At 52.4% G+C, this 20,642-nt stretch overlaps 1 pseudogene across 1 annotated transcript; it reads right to left on the bottom strand.

Annotated features, from left to right (window-relative positions):
- Positions 1-1,129: 1,129 nt before the first annotated feature.
- Positions 1,130-20,162, bottom strand: LOC308357175 (transcription factor CP2-like protein 1; annotated as a pseudogene). The gene is made up of 7 exons: positions 20,112-20,162; positions 3,305-3,460; positions 2,458-2,555; positions 2,195-2,249; positions 1,840-1,933; positions 1,311-1,429; positions 1,130-1,210 (listed from the first exon to the last, which is right to left on the bottom strand). The product of its transcript is annotated as a transcription factor CP2-like protein 1 (transcript).
- Between the last annotated feature and the right edge of the window lie 480 nt (positions 20,163-20,642).

The raw sequence follows: 20,642 nt of genomic DNA, 5'->3' as shown, positions 1-20,642 counted from the left end.
TCAAGATTCTGAACCACCTGCCAGGGAGAAGGGGTCATTGGGACAGTTCTGTTCTCCGAGCCAAACAGAAAAAGCCAGGGCAGGGAGAAGGACACGCTTCCGGTGGGACAGTGATCAAGGCCCTTGTGGGGCCTGGCAGAGAGCCAGGGCTCCCTTACCTGGTCACTGAGGAGAACGAGGACGCCCCCAAGGCCCTGGTAGAAGAGGCAGCAGATCTGATTGGGAGGGCCAAGAACTCAGCCAGCTTTGCAGACAGCTGCACAGCACTGAGTTCATCTAGAGCGATCTCTAGATAAAAGCCTGGGGATGTGAGCAGCACAGGACAGGAATCAGTGGTGGGGGTGGGGTGGGGGTGGGGGCAGCTGAGAGAGCCCCAGAGACCAGGAAGGAGAGGACAAGGTGATTAGCTTCTTGCAGGACGGGGGCAGGAAGGAGTAGAGGAAAAAGGTTTATAAACCCACTTAATCCTCACCTATTCCTCAGCTTTGGGGAGGCCTCAGACTGAGGGAAGCCTCCAATTTAAAAAGGGGGGCCACCTGCATATGAATGACTAAAACTCAAATACAGTTGAGTTATAATGTTCTAATGCCACATATCGACAATGACAAAGATAGGTTTGGGGAATGGAACATGGAGGAATAATCCCAGGGGACATCTGGGAAGGAGAGGACTAATCTGGTCACGGAAGACAGAGGAATGCCAGGTAAGGCATCTCAGGTCCCAAGAATGATGGAGGATCACCCTCTCCCCAGGCAAGAAGATGTTCCGAGCAGCCACACCTGAATCTCGCCTGCAGAGAGAGGCCAGAACCTCACCTGAGTTGGGGTTCTTAGGAACCTCGTTCTCTTGCCTAGAGGCCTGCTGAGCCACATGCAGTCAGCTGGTGACAAATGGGCCTGGGCCAGGAAAACAGTTTATGTATCAACACTTCACACCTAAATTAACAGCCCCTCCCTGGGAGGGATCCCACCTCCTGCCAGGTCTCCAGGGAGGGAGGTCACCACTCTTTTCTTAGACATTTTATGAATGGTGGACCCTGGGGGAAGAGAAGACGAGAAAAATCCATCTCTGTCCTCAGAAATGGAGTGATGCGGGTGGGATGGGTCCAGAAAAAGAAGGTCACAGGAGCCTAACTTTTTAGCTCATCCCTGCCAGCTTTGTTCTTGACCTCAAGCAGGTAGGTCACTGTCGGGGGGCTGAGTTTCTTCCTCTGTAAAAAGAGGGTGTGGGACTAAATGGCCTTTAAGTTACCTTACAGCTTGACTATGCTACGAGTCACAACCATTAGCTGAGTTGGAAAACACAACTACAGAGGGAAAGTGCCCAGCAGGAAGAGCATTGGCTCGAAGAGCATTGAGAGGGCAGATCCCATCCAGAGCCCCGCAGATCTGGACGAAGTCCTGGCGGGTAAGCTTCAGTAGATCAGTGCCTGCAGAGTCAGGGCCACATTGGGGAAAGAGGCCTGCGATCAAGCATGGCAAGGGACACAATCCAACATTAGTCTCCAGACTGCCCTAGTATGTCCAGAAATGGGGATCAAACTCGGATTCAAACCCCAGTTCTGCCCCTTGCTTGTTAGCTGTGTGTCTTTGGGCAAGTCACTTAACCTCTCTGAGCCCTATCCTCATGGGTAGTATGTAAATTACATGGGCTGAGACAGGACAAGAGAGCCGAGCAGGCATAGTGTCTGGCAATTCTTAGTCCTAAATAGAAGTTAGCTGAAGAACACACAGCAAAAAAAAAAAAAAGAAGAAGAAGAACACACAGCAAGCCAGGCCACAGACACATTTCCTGCCCTCAGTCTCTTACAGGTAGGGTCCCGCCAGACCCCAGCCTCACCAGTGAAGTTGGTCCACATCCCGCAGTAGCTGGAGAACAGGTGCTGATGTAACCACTGCTGCGGGGCTAGGATGGAGGCCCCAGGATTCAAGTCCTGAGGCATAAGAAGGGCAATCCAGATTATCACCATGGGCCCACAGAGTGCGAACAAGGGGCAGGAGAAACACAGCCTCCCGCCCTTGGCAGCCCGGGCGTCTGAGAGCCGGAGCCTCATCCTGCCCTCTCAGTTTTGCCATCTGTGGCCATACAAGCTCTGTCCACCAGGGGGCAGGCCCACCCCATTCTGGAAGAGTGCACTGAAGCCCCGAGAAGGTTTTGAGATAGAGGTTGAGGGGACTGGAAAGGGGAGACGCACCTCAGCAGGGCTGCCCCGCAAGGTATCCAAGGCGAACGGTGGGGAGGAGCAGAGCCTGTGGGGGAGGAGAGAGTGGGGAGTGCAGCCGGCCCCCAGCCCCACCCACCCTTCCCTGGGAGGCAGAGCTTGCTGGGGTCCCCCCCCCGCCCCCGAGTATTACCCAAAGGGCACTGAGCTGAGCCTCTTGCCCTTGGCCGCAACCTCAACCCTGCCCCTCCCCGGATGCCGGAGCTGAGGGGCTCTTCACGCTCACCCCACCTCACCTCTCTGGGGACAGGAGCTTGCCGGAGTGCGGAGAGATCAGAGCAAGAGGGCCGAGAGGCGAGTCGGGCCCTGCACTGGGATCTGGGCATGGTCAACACTGTGGGGCAAGTAAGCCGCAAGGTTCAGCCTAGACATCCCGAGGCCAGCGGAGGCTCTTCCCTCGCCTCCTTCTGGTGGGAGGCAGACCAGGGTCCCCGCGCCCTAGAAGTCCTGGACAAAACGCCACTCAGAGGAAGAGTCAACTAGCCTGCCGGTCTGGCTGGGGGAGCCAGGGAAAGCTTCCAGGAGCCGCCAGCCAGAAGCGGCAGCAGGAAGGGAAGTGGTCCAGGCAGAGGGGGCCTAAGTGCGGTGGGGCGATGGCGGGTGCAGGAGAGGCAGCCCGGGAGGCTGGAACAGACAGTGCGGCTTGTCCTTGCAGGAAGCAGGTGCAATCACCGGGGACTGTGACGATCGTGGAGCAGCCACGGCACTCAGGCCTCAATTTCCCCCCACATACAATAAGGATCTTTCCTCCAAAGCTGATCTTTCCTCCAAAGCTGCTCTCCCCCGCCTGGCGCCCCCTCCCCACCCCCCACCTCCGTGAGCACCAGGCCCGCTCGGCAGCCTGATATTGTGCCTCTCCCGGTCTGTTTTCAGTTTGCGGTCAGCTCCTTTGGGCTGCAGAAGAGTGAGGAGGGGAGTTCAGAGCCCCCCACTTTACCTGCCCCCTTCTCAGGATGGAAGGGGCTGCAAGCAGGAGCTCAAGCTCCATCCCGCGGTGTGTAGAGAAGGTGGCAGGCTGAGGGAGTGCACCCAGCCGCCAAGCAGGGTGACAGTCCTGAGAGAGGGGCAGGGACCTGCCTGTACCTTGAACACTTCGGTGAGGCAGCCGGCTGAGTGCAGGTGCGCTGCCTGCGGAAGGTCCTTGTCGCTGGCCTTGAAGGTGTGGATCTGGAGGCGGAAGGAGACACCTCTCTCTCCACCAGCCTTTGAAGGAGCAAACACGGGGCTGATGCAGTGAATCTGAGGTGAAGAAGAAGCAAAGAGAAAGCAGGGTGACTCCAGGTCCCACCCACATTCAAGAAAGTCCACCTACAATACAAACTGTACCTACCTGTCACCTGTCAGCCTTTCACCACAGCATCCTTCCAGCCCCAGCTGGAGTTTATTTCTTACCGCATAACTTTATTAGGTTCTTTCCCTTGCTCAAAATCCTTCAGTAGCTCCCCATGGTTATGGGATGAGAAGCAAAGTTCCTGACCCTCAGGTTTGAGCCCCTTAAAGAGTCAAGTCAAGGGGTGCCTGGGTGGCTCAGTGGGTTAAAGCCTCTGCCTTCGGCTCAGGTCATGATCCCAGGGTCCTGGGATGGAGCCCTACATGGGGCTGTCTGCTCAGCAGGGAGCCTGCTTCCTCCTCTCTCTCTCTGCCTGCCTCTCTGCCTGCTTGTGATCTCTGTCAAATAAATAAATAAAATCTTAAAAAAAAAAAAGAGTCAAGTCAAGGCCTTTTTGGATGATTGTGCACACTCTCTCTCTGTATCTCTCTCTCTTTCATCAGCCAACACACTGACCCACCTCCCCGGTCTAATCATGCCCCCAACACACTTGCATATAGTTCTCCCTAGAATCTTCTAACTGGAAAGCAATCCTTTCTCCTATATAAGACAAAACGTCCCATTCCAGGGTAGAATTACCAGTTAAAATACAGGGTGCCCCATTAAATTTGAATTTCAGGTAAACAACAAATAATTTTTTAGTATAAATATATCTCAAATATTTCATGGGATATTCTCCCCCACACACCCCATGGGACATTCTTACACTAACAAGTTCTTATCTAAAATAGAAATTTAGGGATGTGTGGGTGGCTCAGTTGGTTAAACATCTGCCTTTGGCTCAGGTCATGATCGGGGTCCTGGGATCAAGTCTGGCATCTGGTTGGTTGCTCAACCAGGAGCCTGCATCTCCCACTCCCTCCGCCTGCCACTACCCCTGCTTGTGCTCTTTCTCTCTCTCTCTCTCCGACAAATAAAGTAAATAAAATCTTTTTTAAAAATCCATTTAAAGGATGGGAGGTTGGGGGACCCTGGTGGTGGGTATTATGGTGGTGGGTATTATGGTGGTGGGTATTATGGGACCCTGGTGGTGGGTATCATGGAGCACTGGGTGTGGTGCATAAACAATGAATTCTGTTACACTGAAAAGAAATTAAATTTAAAAAAAAGAAAAAATCCATTTAAAAATAATAAACAAATAAAAATAAAATAGAAATTTAACTGAGTGTCCTGTGTTTTATTTGCTAAATCAAAGAGCCTATTCCAGGAAGCCTTCCCAGCCTGCACCCCACACAGCCTACAGCCTGTGTTCTGCCTGGTACTGGGATTCCAAGGGCCAGCAGGGTCTTCCCCTCTGTTTACCCCCACTCCCCACTATAACCCTCTCACAATCCTGAGAAGAACTTGAAAGGTTGGGGAAACAAAGATCATATGACCCAGGCAAGGTCCGCCTACCAAGGAGGGGAAATGAAATTGTGCCACATCCGCCTGGCCTCCCAGTCCAGGTGCTTACACCATGGTGAGCACTCAAAAGAGGGACACACAGGGGACTTTTGACAATATTGTTGGACTATAAAGGGAAACCTGTTCAACCTAGAAAATGTGGAGGACTCTGACACAAAGTAAGGAATACAGGCATCCCATCACAACACCTCTCAGACACAGCACTTAATACTCAAGGATCCTTTCTTCCTCCCCTTTCTCTGGGCAAGAGAAAGGAAAAAGGAAAAACAATTTGTGTACACACACACACATTTTTTTTAATCAAATGGAAATCTCAAACTTTAAATACAAGTTTGTCTTCTGCTTTCTCTTTACTTATAGAACAGTTTTCTTTTCATTAGCCATTACTTTAAAGATTTATTTACTTATTTATTTATTAGAGAGAAAGAGCAAACAAGCGAGAACACAAGTTGGGGGGGGAGGGGCAGCAGGAGAGGGAGAAACAGACTCCCCCCGTTGAGCAGGGAGCCACCACAGGGCACCATCCCAGGACCCTGGGATCACAGCCAGAGCTGAAGGCAGACGCTTAACCATCAGAGCCACCCAAGTGCCCCTAGACCTCACTTAAATGGCTACAAAATTTCCAGTGTATGTCTGCACTCAAACTTATGTATAAGTCAATCCTCTTCCAACAGGCACTTTGATTGTTTAAAATCTTTGAATATGAGGAAGAGTGCTGCTATGGAGAGCTGGTCAAGATACCTTTGTGTACTTACTGAACACTGTTGTAGGATCAGTTTCTTGAAATGGAAACACTGAGGGGCAAGCACCTGGGTGGCTCAGTCAGTTAAGCATCTGACTCTTGGTTTCGGCTCAGGTCAGGATCTCTGGGTCTTGAGATCAGGTCCTGCTTTGGGCTCCATGCTGGGCATGAAACCCGCCTGGCACTCTCTCTTTCCTTCTGCCACCCCCCGCCCCACTCTCTCTCAAATAAATTAATAAATAAACAAGTCTTTAAAAAAAATAAAACAATGGGGTAGAATGCTAGGAACATAAAATCAGCAAATTTTGCCCAAGTGTCATTCTACCAAAGAATGAGTGCACGAACTACTTCTTTCTTTCTTCTTCTTCTTTTTTTTTAAAGGAGCTAGAAGTTTATTGAATACACAGCAAGGGAGCAGCAGGCAGACAGCAGAAGAGAGGCTGTCTGCCTCCCCAGACTACTTCTTCACCAATAACAGTCTTTTTTAAAGTCTTTGCCATATATATGTGTGTGTGTGTGTGTGTATATATATATATATATATATATATATATATATATGCATTTAATTAGCATTTTCTGAGGTTGAGGTTGAACTGTCTACATTTAAATGTAATTTGTATCCTTCTTGCATAAATTGTCTGCTTATATCCTTTGCCTACTTTTCTATTGAGCTTTTATCTATTTTTCTTATTGATATATGAGAACTTTTTATATATGGAGGCTATAAACATATGTCATATGACAACTATTTTTCCCACTTGATACCTCCTTTGAATTTTGCCTATGTATTGCAGACCATTACTCTTTATGAAGCTAAGTTGCATCCTGAGTTTTCTAGCTTCTTCCATTGCTTTCAGGTTTAACAAGTCCTTCCTTGTGGGGCACCTGGGTGGCTCAGTGGGTTAAGTCTCTGCCTCTGGCTCGGCCCTGATCTCAGGATCCTGGGATCAAGCCCCGTGTTGGAAGACTGCTTCCACCTCTCTGCCTACTTGAGATCTCTCGTGCTCTCTGTCAAAGAAATAAATGGAATATTAAACACACACACACACATACACACACACACACACACACAGAAGAAACAAAAACAAGTCCTTCCTTATGGTGAGATTCAACAAACATTTAGCCTATTTTATCTTTAAAGTGCTTTCTGGAACTGGATTTGTTCTTACTGTTCCCTCACTCCCACCCAAATTCCCTTCCTTTCCCACCCGGCCTGCTGCCACTCCCAAGTGACCTCCAGCCTCCACCCAGTCCCAGCTTCAGACACACCCACCAGAAGAGGGAGGTCCTCTGGAACTCCAACTTGCATCTTGAAACTCCAAACCTCGTTGAGAGGACCCAATGAAACTCCACTGTGTTGAGTGGTGAGAGCAGCATCTGGGGTTCAATCACCCCCATGGACAGGGGCACATTTGCAGGCACAGGGCGGCAAGCAGGGAGCAAGCCTCAGCCCTCCCCATCCACATGGCCGTCCAAGCCAGAAAGTGGCCCCGAAGGGTCCCTGGTCCCTCCCCATTCACCAAAGTCCAGGATGCGGTCTCCTGGCCACCTCCACCTGCACCCATCCAGCTACTGCTGCTCTGTGTATCACAGGAAAACCACACGTAACACACTCTGGGGGCACAGGAAGGCACAGCTCACAGGCCAGTGTGCCTGGGCATTTGGGAACCAGTTCCCACAGCTGCGTTCGGCCAAATCCCACCTTCCTCGCCCCCACCTTGCTTCCCACCCTCAGGGGTCATAAGCACTTAGATCATAAGGTCTGTGTTCAGATGCCCACCTGTCACTCACTAGCTGTGACATGGGGGTAGTGACCTAGACACCCTGAGCCTCAGTTTCCTTATCTATTAAATGGGGGAGTTAATCCTTTCCCACTCTTGGCCACTCTACTTGTTTCTTTTCTTGCTGCCCTTTTCAATTTACAATCAGTAAATTGATTTGTTATTGCATATAACTTGTTTGATCACACGTTTGTCCCAGTAGAATGCAAGCTCCCTGAGGAAGGGAACCACATCTGTCTCTACTGTTGAATCCCTAGCTCATGGAATAGTTTCTGGCAATGCATGGGAGCTAAATATATAAATTTTTTGGAGAGAAGTAATCGTGCATGTGAATAATGCTATGTAAATGTACTTCTAAATCCCAGATCTGTTCCTTTGTGTCCTTGAGAAAATATTTAACCTCTCTGGGCTTCTTTCCTCAACAATGCCTGCCTACCACTGTGCGGCTGTGAAGGTCGAGGTAAAAGGGGGTTTCCAAAAAATAAGATAAAATAAAAAATAAAAGGGGGTCTCAAGAGGGTTCTACTTGACAGTGACATCGCAGGGATGACATTCGCCTCCTGCCCAGAGGGTCAGTCATGCCTAGCCCTTGCCAGCTTGGGAAGGGGTTGCACCTACCTTCAATAGCCAGGCCCAGGGAGTAGCATCACTCAGTGTGGTGTTACCAAGCATCCGCACCTCATAGGACTGGCCTGGGAGAGGTCAAGGAGATGTGGGAGCCCCACATCTCCTTGGGGCAAAGATGGAGGCTGCCACCCCCATCTTACACTGGGCCCCAGCCCCAGTGCCTGATGCCCCCCTACACCCTTCCCTTCCCCAGCCCCAGCCTACCCTGGTTCAGGTAGATGAGGGTCTCTTCCGGCTGCTTAACAGCGGGGGAGGTGGCTGCACACAGAATGTACTGGAATGCAATGCGGGGCGGGGATGCTCCTAGCTGGGGACATCATGCAGCCCTTCCTGCTTCAGGCAGGGCAAGGGCAGGGACTCCCTATTTGGGGGGGAAGGGAAGCACTGGCAGCTTTCACTCCACGCCCTGTGGGGCTTTGACTCTGCTAGAACTTCCAGGGAGCCAAAGGCTTTTGTAGCAGGCGCTCCAGCAGGAGCAGGGGCCCAAAAGAGTCCCCCTTCCAACCTCTACCACCTCCGGGAGACCACCCTCCAGGGGCAAATTCCAGATACTGCCAAACATCTACAAAAACCTGCCATCGGGGTCACCTGGGTGGCTCAGTGGGTTAAGCCTCTGCCTTTGGCTCAGGTCACAATCTCAGGGTCCTGGGATCGAGCCCCGAATCTGGCTCTCTGCTCAGCGGAGAACCTGCTCCCCCCGCCCCCCGCCTGCCTCTCTGCCTACTTGTGATCTCTGTCAAATAAATAAATAAAATCTTAAAAAACAAAAACAAAAACTTTGGTCAGTTACTTGTTTGCTATCTCAGGGCTTGTCTGAGACCAAGTAAATGCCCAACAAAAGTGCCCTAAGAGGGTGGGTGGTCAGGGTGTTTTGAGATGATCCAGGATGCACTGAAGGTCCACCATTCCTCCACCTGCAAAGGCACCCGAGCCAGGAAGCCCATCCCCCTCCACATGAACCTGATGGCCCTATCTGTCTGCGCCACACAAACCAGGACCATGCTTGGAGGCTGGGGAAAGGGGTTCTGGCCCCCACCTGAGCAAACCACTTGGAGACTCTGGGTACAGTTTCCAGGGACTGGGCCACAGGTACTCTGGCTGGTTATGCCAAAACAGCATCTTGGAAAGAAAGCCAGGGCCAGCTGTGTGACAGAGAGCTCAGCATTGGGTTGGGCCAGATTCACTGGACTGTCCTTCTGGGGCCCCAGCCTTTATGCACAGAAGCAGACCCACAAAGTGGTGGGGCAAGGCCAGGAAACTTCTATTGGCTGAGCATCCAGGGCTCTAGAAAACGTGGGACCTATCAGGAAGCCCAAGCCGCAGGCAGGGGTGGAGAGGGTGCCTTCCCTTTCTCCTCTCCCTCCCCCAACAGGTGCAGGACACCTGTCCTTTTCCAGGTGGAAAAGGACCTGCCTGGCTAGGGGACCACACTTTACAGAACACAGCCCAGATTGCTGTGGAAACACTCTGGGTGGCCTAGGAGGGAGAGTACCCGGGTGGGGAGGAAGGGGTGTGCCTGGGAGTGCCCCCTCCCAGGACTAGTCCCAGTCCTTGGTGGCTTTGTTTTTTCTCTGCCTGGGGGCACAGGCTGACTGTGTTTATGGACAATTAAGGTCTGCCTGGAGGCTTCTTTCCCACACTCAGCCCCTGCTGTCATTGTACACAGATAGCCCCCACCCCACCCCCTACCACTGTGGTTGGTATAAACAGATGAGTACCTTCCAAAGAGCAGACAACAGCCTTTAAAGATGTGGCCTGACCTCGTGTGACCCTGGTTTTCCAGGCTTTGTGATTCTGGGGGGCCTAGCTGAGGGAGACAGAAAACCAAAGAGTACCCCCCACACACATCAGGCGGGACACCTCCATCTCCAGGCCCCTGGCCCTTTGTCCTCTCCGTGCTTTCTCCTCCCATGGAGCCAGACAAAATAGAAGTCAAAAGAAAAAGGGGATGGGAATATGCCTGCCAGTAGGGACTAAAGAAGCCTGAGTCCCCCAGATCCCCATGATAAGCTCGCCAAGACTTTGAGAACCCATCCATTGCCCAAAGTTGGGTTCAAGGCCAGAGGCCTCCACAAAACCCTCCAAGGCTGGACAGAACGGGATTCCAGGAAGGCCAGGGGAAGGGGAGTCAGAGGGGACCCAACAGGGCTCGGCCCTGGCCTGAGGGGAGCGGGGTGTAGGGGTGGTGGGTGGACAGAGGAGATGAGCAGACAGGAGATGAGATGACAGAGGAGGTGAGTGGAGGCTTGTTTTAGGGGCAGAGGTAGAAAAGCTAGAGGCTGGTACGGGCCCCCACCTCCTTCCAGGAGGACACCATGAAGAACCAGTTAGGGAAGTAGGTGGGACCCCTTTTCCAGAACCCAATCCCCCACCACTCAGCCTCCACCTCTGAAGACCTCTGTATCCTCACGCTTCCCCCTTGAGGCTGCGTCTCCCCAGCTCCCTTGGCTACTCCCTCCTTCCACCCATCTCAGAGTCTCTGAGCTCTGTCCCCCTCCAGATGGTGTTGGGCCTGTTCCTGGTTTTCTTTGGCTCTCTCTCTGAGGAAAAAAAGCCAGGCCTGAGGCAGATGGAGCCTGGCCAGTCCCAGCCCCCACCCCACTCTCACTGTGCCCCCTGAGCCAACAGAGCACAGGGTCTGAAAGGCCCATTCTTGAGCCAAAAAGGCCTTAAAGAAACTTCTGGTCTCAGAGGAGCCTCAGGCCCTGAGAGGTGGGAGGTGGGAGACCCTTCAAGGCAGGGCCCCTTTAGGCGTGTCACCTTCCTGAACCCCCTTTCCTCCTCTGTAAAATCGGGAGGTCTCCCTCCCATTCAGTGTGGTAGTTGAGGACTGAAGGAAATTCTATGCAATTGCATCTGATCCCGGGGGTTTAATCCTCAGAGGCCCCTGTTGGGGGGCATCCTCAGTGTCCCCACCAGAGCGCGGTCCTGGGAAGTACAGACATGACTGTCCCAGAAACTTCCACACACACAGAAAGTTCCAGGGAGAGTTTTTTGGGGGGAACTTTTTTTTTAAAGATTTATTTATTTGAGAGAGATAGAGAGATAGAGAGAGAGAGCATGAGTGGGTGAGTGGGGGAGCAGAGGGAGAAGGAGAAGACTCCTCCCTGAGCAGGGAGCCCAGACATGGGGTTTGATCCCAGGACCCTGAGATCATGACCTGAGCTGAAGGCGGACACTTAACCAACTGAGCCACCCAAAGTGCCCCATTGAAAAAAAAAATTTAATGGATTTTTTTTTCCTCACCCCAATTGCTCTTACATTTTCTATGCCATGGATAACCCAATCCTAATAATATCCTGTGGGTTCCCTAAAGCTGGGAAGCAACTTTTCAGCTGTAAAAATTGCTGAGCAACAACAATTGAGTCCTTCTCCTCCCACCAAAATGCTTTGTGCTCTTTTGTTTTCTATGGCAACACTCCAACCTGGAGAGTCGGAGATTGAGGTCTACCCCTCCCTCGAAGAAAGAGGGGCTGAGAGAAGGGTTCCTCCTCTATCTATCCACCCATCCATCCATCCAGTCATTCAACAAAATGTTATGGAGTGGCTACAAGGTAGGAGCCTCTCTCTCTCTCTCTATCTCTCTCTCTCTCTCTCACATTCTCTCTCTCTCCCTCTCTCCCTCCCTGCCTCCCTCACAGAGTGTGGGACGCGGGGCAGGATATCCGGGCGGGTGGAATCCAGCCCCACCCCGGGCTCAGGCACCCCCTGCTGCCTCCACATTGGTGGTCAAAAGTCCTGAGTCCTGAGCAGCCCGCAAAATGATGTTTAAAAGAAACATGGTAGTCCCCGCGGGGTCTCCTTGCCTGCGAACACACACGACCCCACCCCAGAAGGCGGCCCCGCCTCCCAGCAAGGCCTCCGCCCCGTCTGGGTGCCCAGCTCCGCGCCAAACAGCGCCCCCTAGAGTTTGCGCGCGGGCACGGCTCTAAGCCCCCAATCCTTTGCTACAGAGAGTCAGTCCCTCTCCGACCACCGAAAAGTCTCACCTCGGAAAGAAGGACGCTCTGTTCACACTTCAAACGTACTGCCTGCTTCTTAGCTTCCCTGCAGCCCAGCCAGCCGGTGCTTACTTCTCCGTGTTCTGTCTCTGCCCTTCACCAAATCCTTCACAGCGGTCGTCTGACATGCTGTTTCTTCTTTGTGCCCTTTGTCCAGGGTCTTGTTTCCCCATCAGAGAGTGGAAGCCCCTTGAGGGTAGGGACTAAGAGGCGCACCGGGGGCTCCTGGGTGGCTCAGTGGGTAAAGCGTCTGCCTTTGGCTCAGATCATGATCTCAGGATCCTGGGATCCGGCCGCGTAGGGCTCTTTGCTCTCTTCTCCCTCTCCCTGACGCTCCCTCTGCCTGTGCTCTCTCTGTCCAGTAAGTAAATAAATAAAATCTTAAGACGCCAACCAGCGTTGGGGTTAAGAATATCTGTCTTGAGATAAACTCCGAGTTCAAGTTCAGCTGTGTGGCTTTGGGCAAGTAACAACCTTTCTGAGCTTCATGTGGCAAATATAAAAAGGGATTGATTAATGCTTCTACCCCGTGGAGTAGAGGGAAAACGGAATTGAGGTAATAATTAAGCCCTTACTAAATGTAGAGTTTTCTTCCTCTATGTATCCCCAGTGCCTAGTACATCATATGGGTTTATCTATTGAAATTTAGAAGTGGTGCTCGCTTCGGCAGCACATATACTAAAATTGGAAGTTTAGAAGTGAAGGGGCGCCTGGGTGGCTCAGTCGTTAAGCGTCTGCCTTCGGCTAGGGTCATGATCCCCGGGTCCTGGGATGGAGCCGCACATCGAGCCCCACTTCGGGCTACCTGCTCCGCGAGAAGCCTGCTTCTCCCTCTCTCATTCCCCCTGCGTGTGTTCCCTCTCTCACTGTGTCTCTATCAAATAAATAAATAAAATCTTTAAAAAAATAAAAAATAAAATTTAGAAGAGAAGAGGGTCTGTTTATTTATTTGGTTTTTATTTTAAAGATTTTTTTTATTGATTGATTTGACAGAGAGAGAGCACAAGCAGGGGGAGCGACAGGCAGAGGGAGAAGCAGGCTCCCCGCTGAGCAGGGAGCCCAATGTGGGCTTGATCCCAGGACTCTGAGATCATGAGCTGAGCCGAAGGCAGGCGCTTAACCAACCGCCCAGGAGCCCCGAGGGTCTGTTTTTTTAATAAATAGTTTTTTAAATTTAATATTAATAATATATTATTAATATATTAAATATATTAATATTTAATAAATAGTAGTGCTTACTACAACTACAGAGTGCTTTTCAACCAATCTACCTTCTAAGGTAGAGGCTGTTTTTTTCTTCTATTCTATTATCACCTTCCCCTCATTATACAGACAGAGATACTGAGACTCAGAGAGGTTAAATAGCTATCTCAAGGTCACACAGCTAGGGGCACCTGGGTGGCTCAGTCATTAACAGTCGTTAAGTGTCTGTTTAGGCTCAGGTCACAATCCCACAGTCCTGGGATGGAGCCCCGCATTGGAGCCTGCTTCTCCCTCTCCCATTCCCTGTTTGTGTTGTCTCTCACTGTGTCTCTTTCTGTCAGATAAATAAATATAAATTAAAAAAAATTTAAAAACTTAAAAAGGTCACACAGCTAAGAGGAGATAGAGTCAGGATTTGAATCTAGGCCTTTTGGGTCACAATCCCTCCTCTCAATCACTGTACTATGCTCCACTCTGCCTGATAAATATGTATGGAATTTTAAAATTAATCTCCAGACAACATTCCAACCTGGAGAGCTAGAGAATGATGCCTACCTCTTCCCCAAAGAAAGAGGGCGGATGGGGGAAGTGTTTCTCGGTTTCCCATCTATGTATGCAAGCAGGCATTCATTCATTCATTCAACAAATCCCAAAAAAGTACCCCACCCAGGAACCTGGATTCCAGGGATGGCAGTGACCTGGGGCTTTTCCAAGCTCTGGCTCTCCCGTTGCAAATTGGGGACAAAATACTTTCCATTCCACTCCCGGCTGCCAGCCCCAAGGATGAGTAATGCGAGTGACAGCAGCTGGGCTGCGGTGGTTTTAACAGGTGGAGAAGGGTCAGGAGCGTTGTGCTAATGATGGAGTGGGAGGGGCAGAAAGCAGGGTTTGTGGTCTCAGCAGGTGTGGCTACGCAGGGGTCCCACCGGACTTGGGAATTCCCTTGGGAAGCGGCGGCGGGGAGGCCTCAGCAGAGGGGAAGCAGCTTTCCCTGATTTAGGGTCATGTGATCCAGGGGGAGAGGGCCCAGTCCTGTTACCCACCACCATCACCCCCACGAGGTAAAACGATCCCCTTTTAGGGACTAGGAAACCAGAGGGATGCAGGTTGCTGAAGTTTCTGAGCTAGCAAGGAATGGGCTGGAACATGAGCCACCCCACTGTCCTGCACGCTGTCCTGCATACATGCCTCCCACCCAGGCCAAGACACAGGACTGCTGTCCATTCCCGTAGTGAAACCTTTGGCCAGAGGGCCCTGAAAGCTCACTACTCCAACTCTCTTGTTTCCATTTTGCTGCCTTTGGGATTCAGGGCAATCTCCCTAAGACGCAGGGATGATGGCACCACTCCCAGGGGAGAGGGGGAGAACCCCCACAGCCTCCATTGCTCTCAGTGCCATTCTCAGACTGGGCTGCGGAAAACCCTGGCTAACCATGGTCCATCTTCCCGGGCACCATTGGCGCAGGATAGTTAGTTCTTAAAATCCGTTTTTCTGGCAGGAAAACCAGCATGGATATTCTTGGAGTCAAATGCAAGGCTTGCAGAACATTTAATATAGAGCCATGTGTCTAAATTCTTTTCGAGTTCTGACTGAACCACTTTGCCTGCTCTCCCCTCCCCCCCGCCATGCCTCCAAGGCACTGCTGGATTGCTCAGCTGGGCTCCAGGGAGCCTGTTGGAGAAGCCACTTTTCACAGGAAAACAGCTTCCAGGCTCAGCATTCAGGGCCGTCTGTCCACTTTCGTCTACTTATTTTTAAGATTTTTATTTTTAGGGGCGCCTGGGTGGCTCAGTGGGTTAAAGCCTCTGCCTTCGGCTCGGGTCGTGATCCCAGGGTCCTGGGATCGAGCCCCACATCGGGCTCTCTGCTCCGCAGGGAGCCTGCTTCCTCCTCTCTCTCTGCCTGCTTCTCTGCCTGCTTGTGATCTCTGTCTGTCGAATAAATAAAAAAAAAAAAAAAAAAAAAAAAAAAAAAAAAGATTTTTATTTTTAAGTAATCTCTACACCCAGCATGGGGCTTGAACTCTTGATCTTGAAGATCAAGAGTCCCGCTCTCCACCGACGGAGCCAGTCAGCCCCGCCCCCACCTGCTCTTCCTTCCCACCCCTCCTCCTCCTCTTTGCGCACCGACAGCATCCACGACCGGCCCTTCCGTTCCACACCTCTCTGCCTTTGCCCAGGCGGTTCCCTCTGCTTGGAATACTCTGGCCTCTCTGCCTTCCGGCCTACCCATGGCCTCTATCAGCTTGCCACATGGGCTCCACCGCTCTGTACCCCAAGTTGGCTCAGAGAAACCCTTTGCATTATTGTGCTGTCTGGGTCAGGATTTACAAGAAGGTCTGAGTGCAAAGCTCAGACGCCCCTGGTGCCCAGAACCACTCGAGGCACCTAGTAGGACCTCATGGTTTAGATGTATCAAATTGAGACCTTCAAAGACGCCCCTCCCGGAAGGCCACCCAGTGCAGATTTCTGTGCAGTCAGCAGGGGGCGGTGTGGGCCCAGGATGGCCCCAGGTTCCCCCGCAGCGCTTTGGCTGGGTCTAGACTCTCCCAGCCCAAATGCCTCTCCCTAGGACAAGTTAACTAGCTGGACCCTGAGGGAGGGGTTAAAGGCAGGCTCCGTGGTCCCTGCCTCAGCTTCTCCTGGGCATCGCCACCCTGACGCTCCTCCAGCGTAGGAAGGCAGTCACCCTCACCTATAAGGACAGGATCCAGCTGCTTCCAGACTTCATCTCCCTCTTTTCCACGGGCTGTCGGCAACCTTCTAACCCCCGTCTGTGCCCAGGCCGCTCTCTGCCCAAAGACTCCTTCAGAGTTGGGGGCCTTCAGTGCTCATCTCTCCAAAATTCTAACCACCAGCAGCACTCCCTCCACCAGTCCACTGGGCTCCACCTCCTTGCTCACCCCAAAGTGATGACATTGCTGTTACCTTGGTAACAGATGCTTTGTGGGTGGGTAGGACACCATCAGAGGCTTGGGAGGTAGGGGGGGGTGGCAAACTGGCACAGGACCTGGGGAGGGTACAGACAGGGGCTGTGACTCCGGGCCCCATGACTGCCATCAGCCTTACCATCCCAGCCCCCAGGAGAAAAGAAACAGAGTAGAAGGAGATGTCTTTCAGGAAGGAGAGGTTTTCTTCATGGAGGAGAGGGACACGTAATCCCAAGGTCACTATCCCCCTCCCACATAAACTGGTGTCCGGGACAGCCTCAGCTTTCCTGGTGGGGGGCAGGCAGGGATTGTATATACTGGAGCCCATGTCGTTCCCCTCCAGGGAGCCTGGGGCACAGGGAGAGGGAAGAGCTCCCCCAGAGTGTGTTAGGGACAGTGCCACAGGCAGTGGGAGGGCGGCTCTATGCCAGTGTCCTGAGCTCCAGGGGTTGGTGACAGCAAGGGGTGGTGGAAGGGCTCTCCTCCAGCCCCTGGGGACCTGGCTGTCCCAGATGCCACAGCCAGGAAGTGTGTCAGGCACTTGCGTAAGAGCCTTCTATATTTCCATAAAATCATAATTACTGATGCCTGCCATGGGCCTTAGCTCATTAGAGCAGTATCTGTCTCGGGGGCCCTGGTGGGCTGGCAGGGGGAGATAGGGAAGACTGGGCAAGGCCAGCCCTCTCACTGTGTTCCCTGTGTCCCCTGCCCACCGGAGCCTGGGCCCTCTTCCTTTCCTCAGCTGGGAGATGAGAACCAGACTTGACCTCAACCGTGACAGACTCCCTACCCTAGGAGCTCCAATTCTAAAGTTGGAGAAAAAGACCAACCACTCGTGTTTTCAGCTTGGGGGTGGGGGGTGCTTGGCAACTCATGGGGGCAGAGGCCACAGCAGGGAGGGACTTGAGCTGAAGGTGTTGTTAAGGGAGAAAATAGGTCAGTCCTTATGGAAGGAGAAGCAATCCCTCCCATCAGAGACTCTCATCCGCTCAGAGTGGAGGGGTCCTGGGGATGTTCAGGCCATTGGTTCTTAATCTTTTGGGAATCTTAGATTCTCTGAGGAGAAGGTGAAAGTTCTAGGCTGTCCCACAGAAAATGCTTATCCAACATTTTATACAGCTTCAAGGGATTCATGAACCCCTTGAAGCTTGCCTGCAAGTTCAGGGTTAAGTATCCCTAAATAAATGGACAGGTAGATAGACAGGTAAAAACTATTTACTATGCCCTTACTCTGTCCAGCTCTTCACGTATGTTAATTCATTTAATCCTCAAAAGAACACTAAGAGATATACAATTATTGCCCCCATTCTAACCTGATCCCCTATGTCAACCTAATCTATTCCAATTCTGCCAATCTAAAAAGAAGGAAACCGAAGTCCTTCCAGAGATGGATAGGTCTCTGCCCAATGTCACAGAACAGGAAGAAAAGGGTTGGACATGGTGCTGTGTGCAGATATGGAGTCATCTGGTCCATCCTTCTGCCCCCAGGCTCCCAAGAGCCTAGCACCCATTTTCACTCATTCGGCATTAAGAGGCACCCAGTAGTTCTGTCACACACCCAGAAGGGTGTGACTGCTACTTACCTTCACCTTGCCCCTGGCTCTGCCCACCCCTCATATCTGCCCTCTGACTCTGAGATGGAAGAATATTCCTTCTTCAGAAGCTAGCCCGGCTACTCGTGCCCTGTCCCCAGTCACTGCAGCGGGAGTTGTCAGCACTCAGGCAATGACTCAGGCTTAGTTCATGAAAGACTGCTCTGAAACACGAAGGCTGCGGGCCAGAAAGGACATCCAGAGGTCATGGGATCCAGCCCCCTGCCTTCTCCGCAGCTTTGGCCCCACCTTGGGCTTCTGATGCCGAGACCAGATGGGCCCCAGAGCCCACCAACTTCCCTGGCTTTCCTGGGTCACCGGGAACACGACTTCCCTTGGGAATTCTTCCCTCTCAGAATCTCCTTTGGAGTTGGTTCCCCCATTAATTAACAGGAAAGTGAGAGGAGGAAGCTGTTTCTTCTCTCTGCCCCAGGGAAAGCACTGGGAAGGGACCTATCTCTCAAGAAAGGAGGGAAAGAAGGAAACAACTTGCCCTGCTGTCTTCCCTGTGCTAAGGGGAGCTTCCTCAGTCATTCTCCTCACAGTGAGGTAGGCACTGCCTCTGCATTGCTGATGAGGAAATCAAGGCTCTGAAAGGTTTAGCTACCTACCTAAGGCCACACAGTTAATTTGTGTTTATACGGGTATTAGAGTCTAAGAAACTCAGAATCTCTGCTCTTTGGGGGAATACGGGTACCTCCCCTTAGGAGGTCTCCAACACAGAGGAGGCCCCTGTTTCCTCCAGCCCATGCTAGATGGAGGGCCTGTTGACCCTATCTCAGGGTGCTTCAAGCACCCCTAAGTCTGAGTGCTCAGGGAGGGATATTGGACTAACCTGGGCTGGGCCAGAGGGAAGACAGCAGCCATCAACTCGGAGGGCACTGGCAGAAGGCTGGCTAATGAATGGGCTCTAGGGGAGACTGGTCTGAGGGCTGAGGCCAGGATCCTTCGAAGCGTCTTTCAAGAAAGCTAGCACTCAGGGGCGCCTGGGTGGTTCAGTGGGTTAAAGCCTCTGCCTTTGGCTCAGGTCATGATCCCGGGGCCCTGGGATCGAGCCCCGCATCGGGCTCTCTGCTTGGCAGGGAGCCTGCTTCCCTCTCTCTCTCTCTGCCTGCCTCTCTGCCTACTTGTGATCTCTCTGTCAAATAAATAAATAAATAAATCTTTAAAAAAAAAAAAAAAAAAAAAAAAAAAGAAAGCTAGCACTCAGAGTCAGTCTGCGGCTGATGTGGGTGGATCTGGAGGGGGAGGGGACTAGGCCCCCACAACCACAAACCCTCACTTCTGCCCTTGTCCTACTTCTGCCACTGACAAATAAATCTCTATTCCTGCACAGAGTAACCTGAGCAGGGCTCCCATGGTGAGCTCACTCTTGGGAGGACAGAGATGGCATGAATGGCTTATATGCAGGGGCGGCAGGAGGGGGGACCCAGGGTTCAGCCTCTGTTCCCCAGGGCTGGCATAAAGGCAGAACCCTCTTGAGCCCCTCCCCCACCACCAATCTCATCACTCACAGCAAAGGAGCCCCTGGAAGGAGGGGGACTTTGATCCAGAAGTTTCTTCACCCACCCTCAAGGAAGGATTCCTTCAACCCCCAATCTACCTCCCTTTCTTTGGACAGGCCAGGAGATAAAGCTCAAAGAGATACCTTCAGGCCAAATGGACAGGGGACAACTTGGAAAGTGAGAACCTCCCTCCTGCAACATCTCCCTAGCTCCTGATCTGTCTCCATTTGTGGTAGGGTCTCTAGGAAGGGAACGTGTCTTGGAGAGGTTTGGGGACCTTGGGTGTGGAGACTGAGGCCCCTTCTTTGCTGAATTCCAAAGGCCAAGCCTGGAGAGGAATCCTGCTTTGCATCCACAGAGGAAGGATTGTCAGGTTTGGCCTTTGACACATGAAGTTAAATAGTCCCTTCTCTGCTTGAAGAGCAGAGTCCTCTGCTTGAGGGCTATGAGGACATCCCCTCACAGTCAAGGGATGTGTATATTTGGAGTCTCCAAGGCAGACACATCCAGTTAATGGGGCAGAAGGGTCCACATTCTTCCACTACTTCACTATCAGAAAGTCCTAACTTTGATGTCACTCTCATCTATCCTTCTGCAGATCCAACCTTGTCTTGTTCCCCTCAATCCCATCCAGACTCTAATATGGTCTCCCAAGTCTTCCACGACTTTGTCACGCTCCCCATTCCGGGTCTTTCGGTGTAAAACTACCCCCTTCCCCACGTCTTTACCCTTATGTTCCTCCCTATCTTATCGAGCCCCCCCTAGGCTCCGCCCACCTCGCGCTCCTGGCCACCGCGGCAGCCAATAGCTGAGAAGCTGATTTGCATAGCGGCGCGGGGGAGCAGCGGAGGGAAGGGGGAGGGACCTGGCGACCTCCTAAATCAAAGTTGGAAGGCGAGGACTGGGCGGAGGGGCCTCCGGGTGCCGGGCCAGGGCCGGCGGGGGGAGGGGGAAAGGGATGGGGGGCGGGCACAGAGGACGGAGGAGCAGGCCGGACACGGACTGCTCCGTCGCTCCCTCCCTCAGCTCATCCCCGCGTCCCCACTTCCCTCCTCCCCTCACTCGGAGCAGCATCCTCTGCAGACCCTCGGTCCTCATTCCCGGGGTCGTCCGGCTCCCGCGGCTCCGTGTAATTACCCCCCTTCACTGGCCAACCCGGGAACTTTCTCCGCCCGCTGTCGGCAGTGGGGGGTCGCTTTGCCTGGGCGGATTTTTCCTGGGGTTCACTGGGGGGCAGTCTCTGGAGAAGGGCCTCAGGGTCCCAGAGAGACGTCTGCCACCTGCCACCTGCCCCCAGCAGACCTGCC

Source organism: Martes martes (genome assembly GCF_963455335.1).
Source record: "Martes martes genome assembly, chromosome: 16".
NCBI classification, from domain to species: Eukaryota; Metazoa; Chordata; class Mammalia; order Carnivora; family Mustelidae; genus Martes; species Martes martes.
This window is presented reverse-complemented; position numbering and strand designations above follow the sequence as displayed.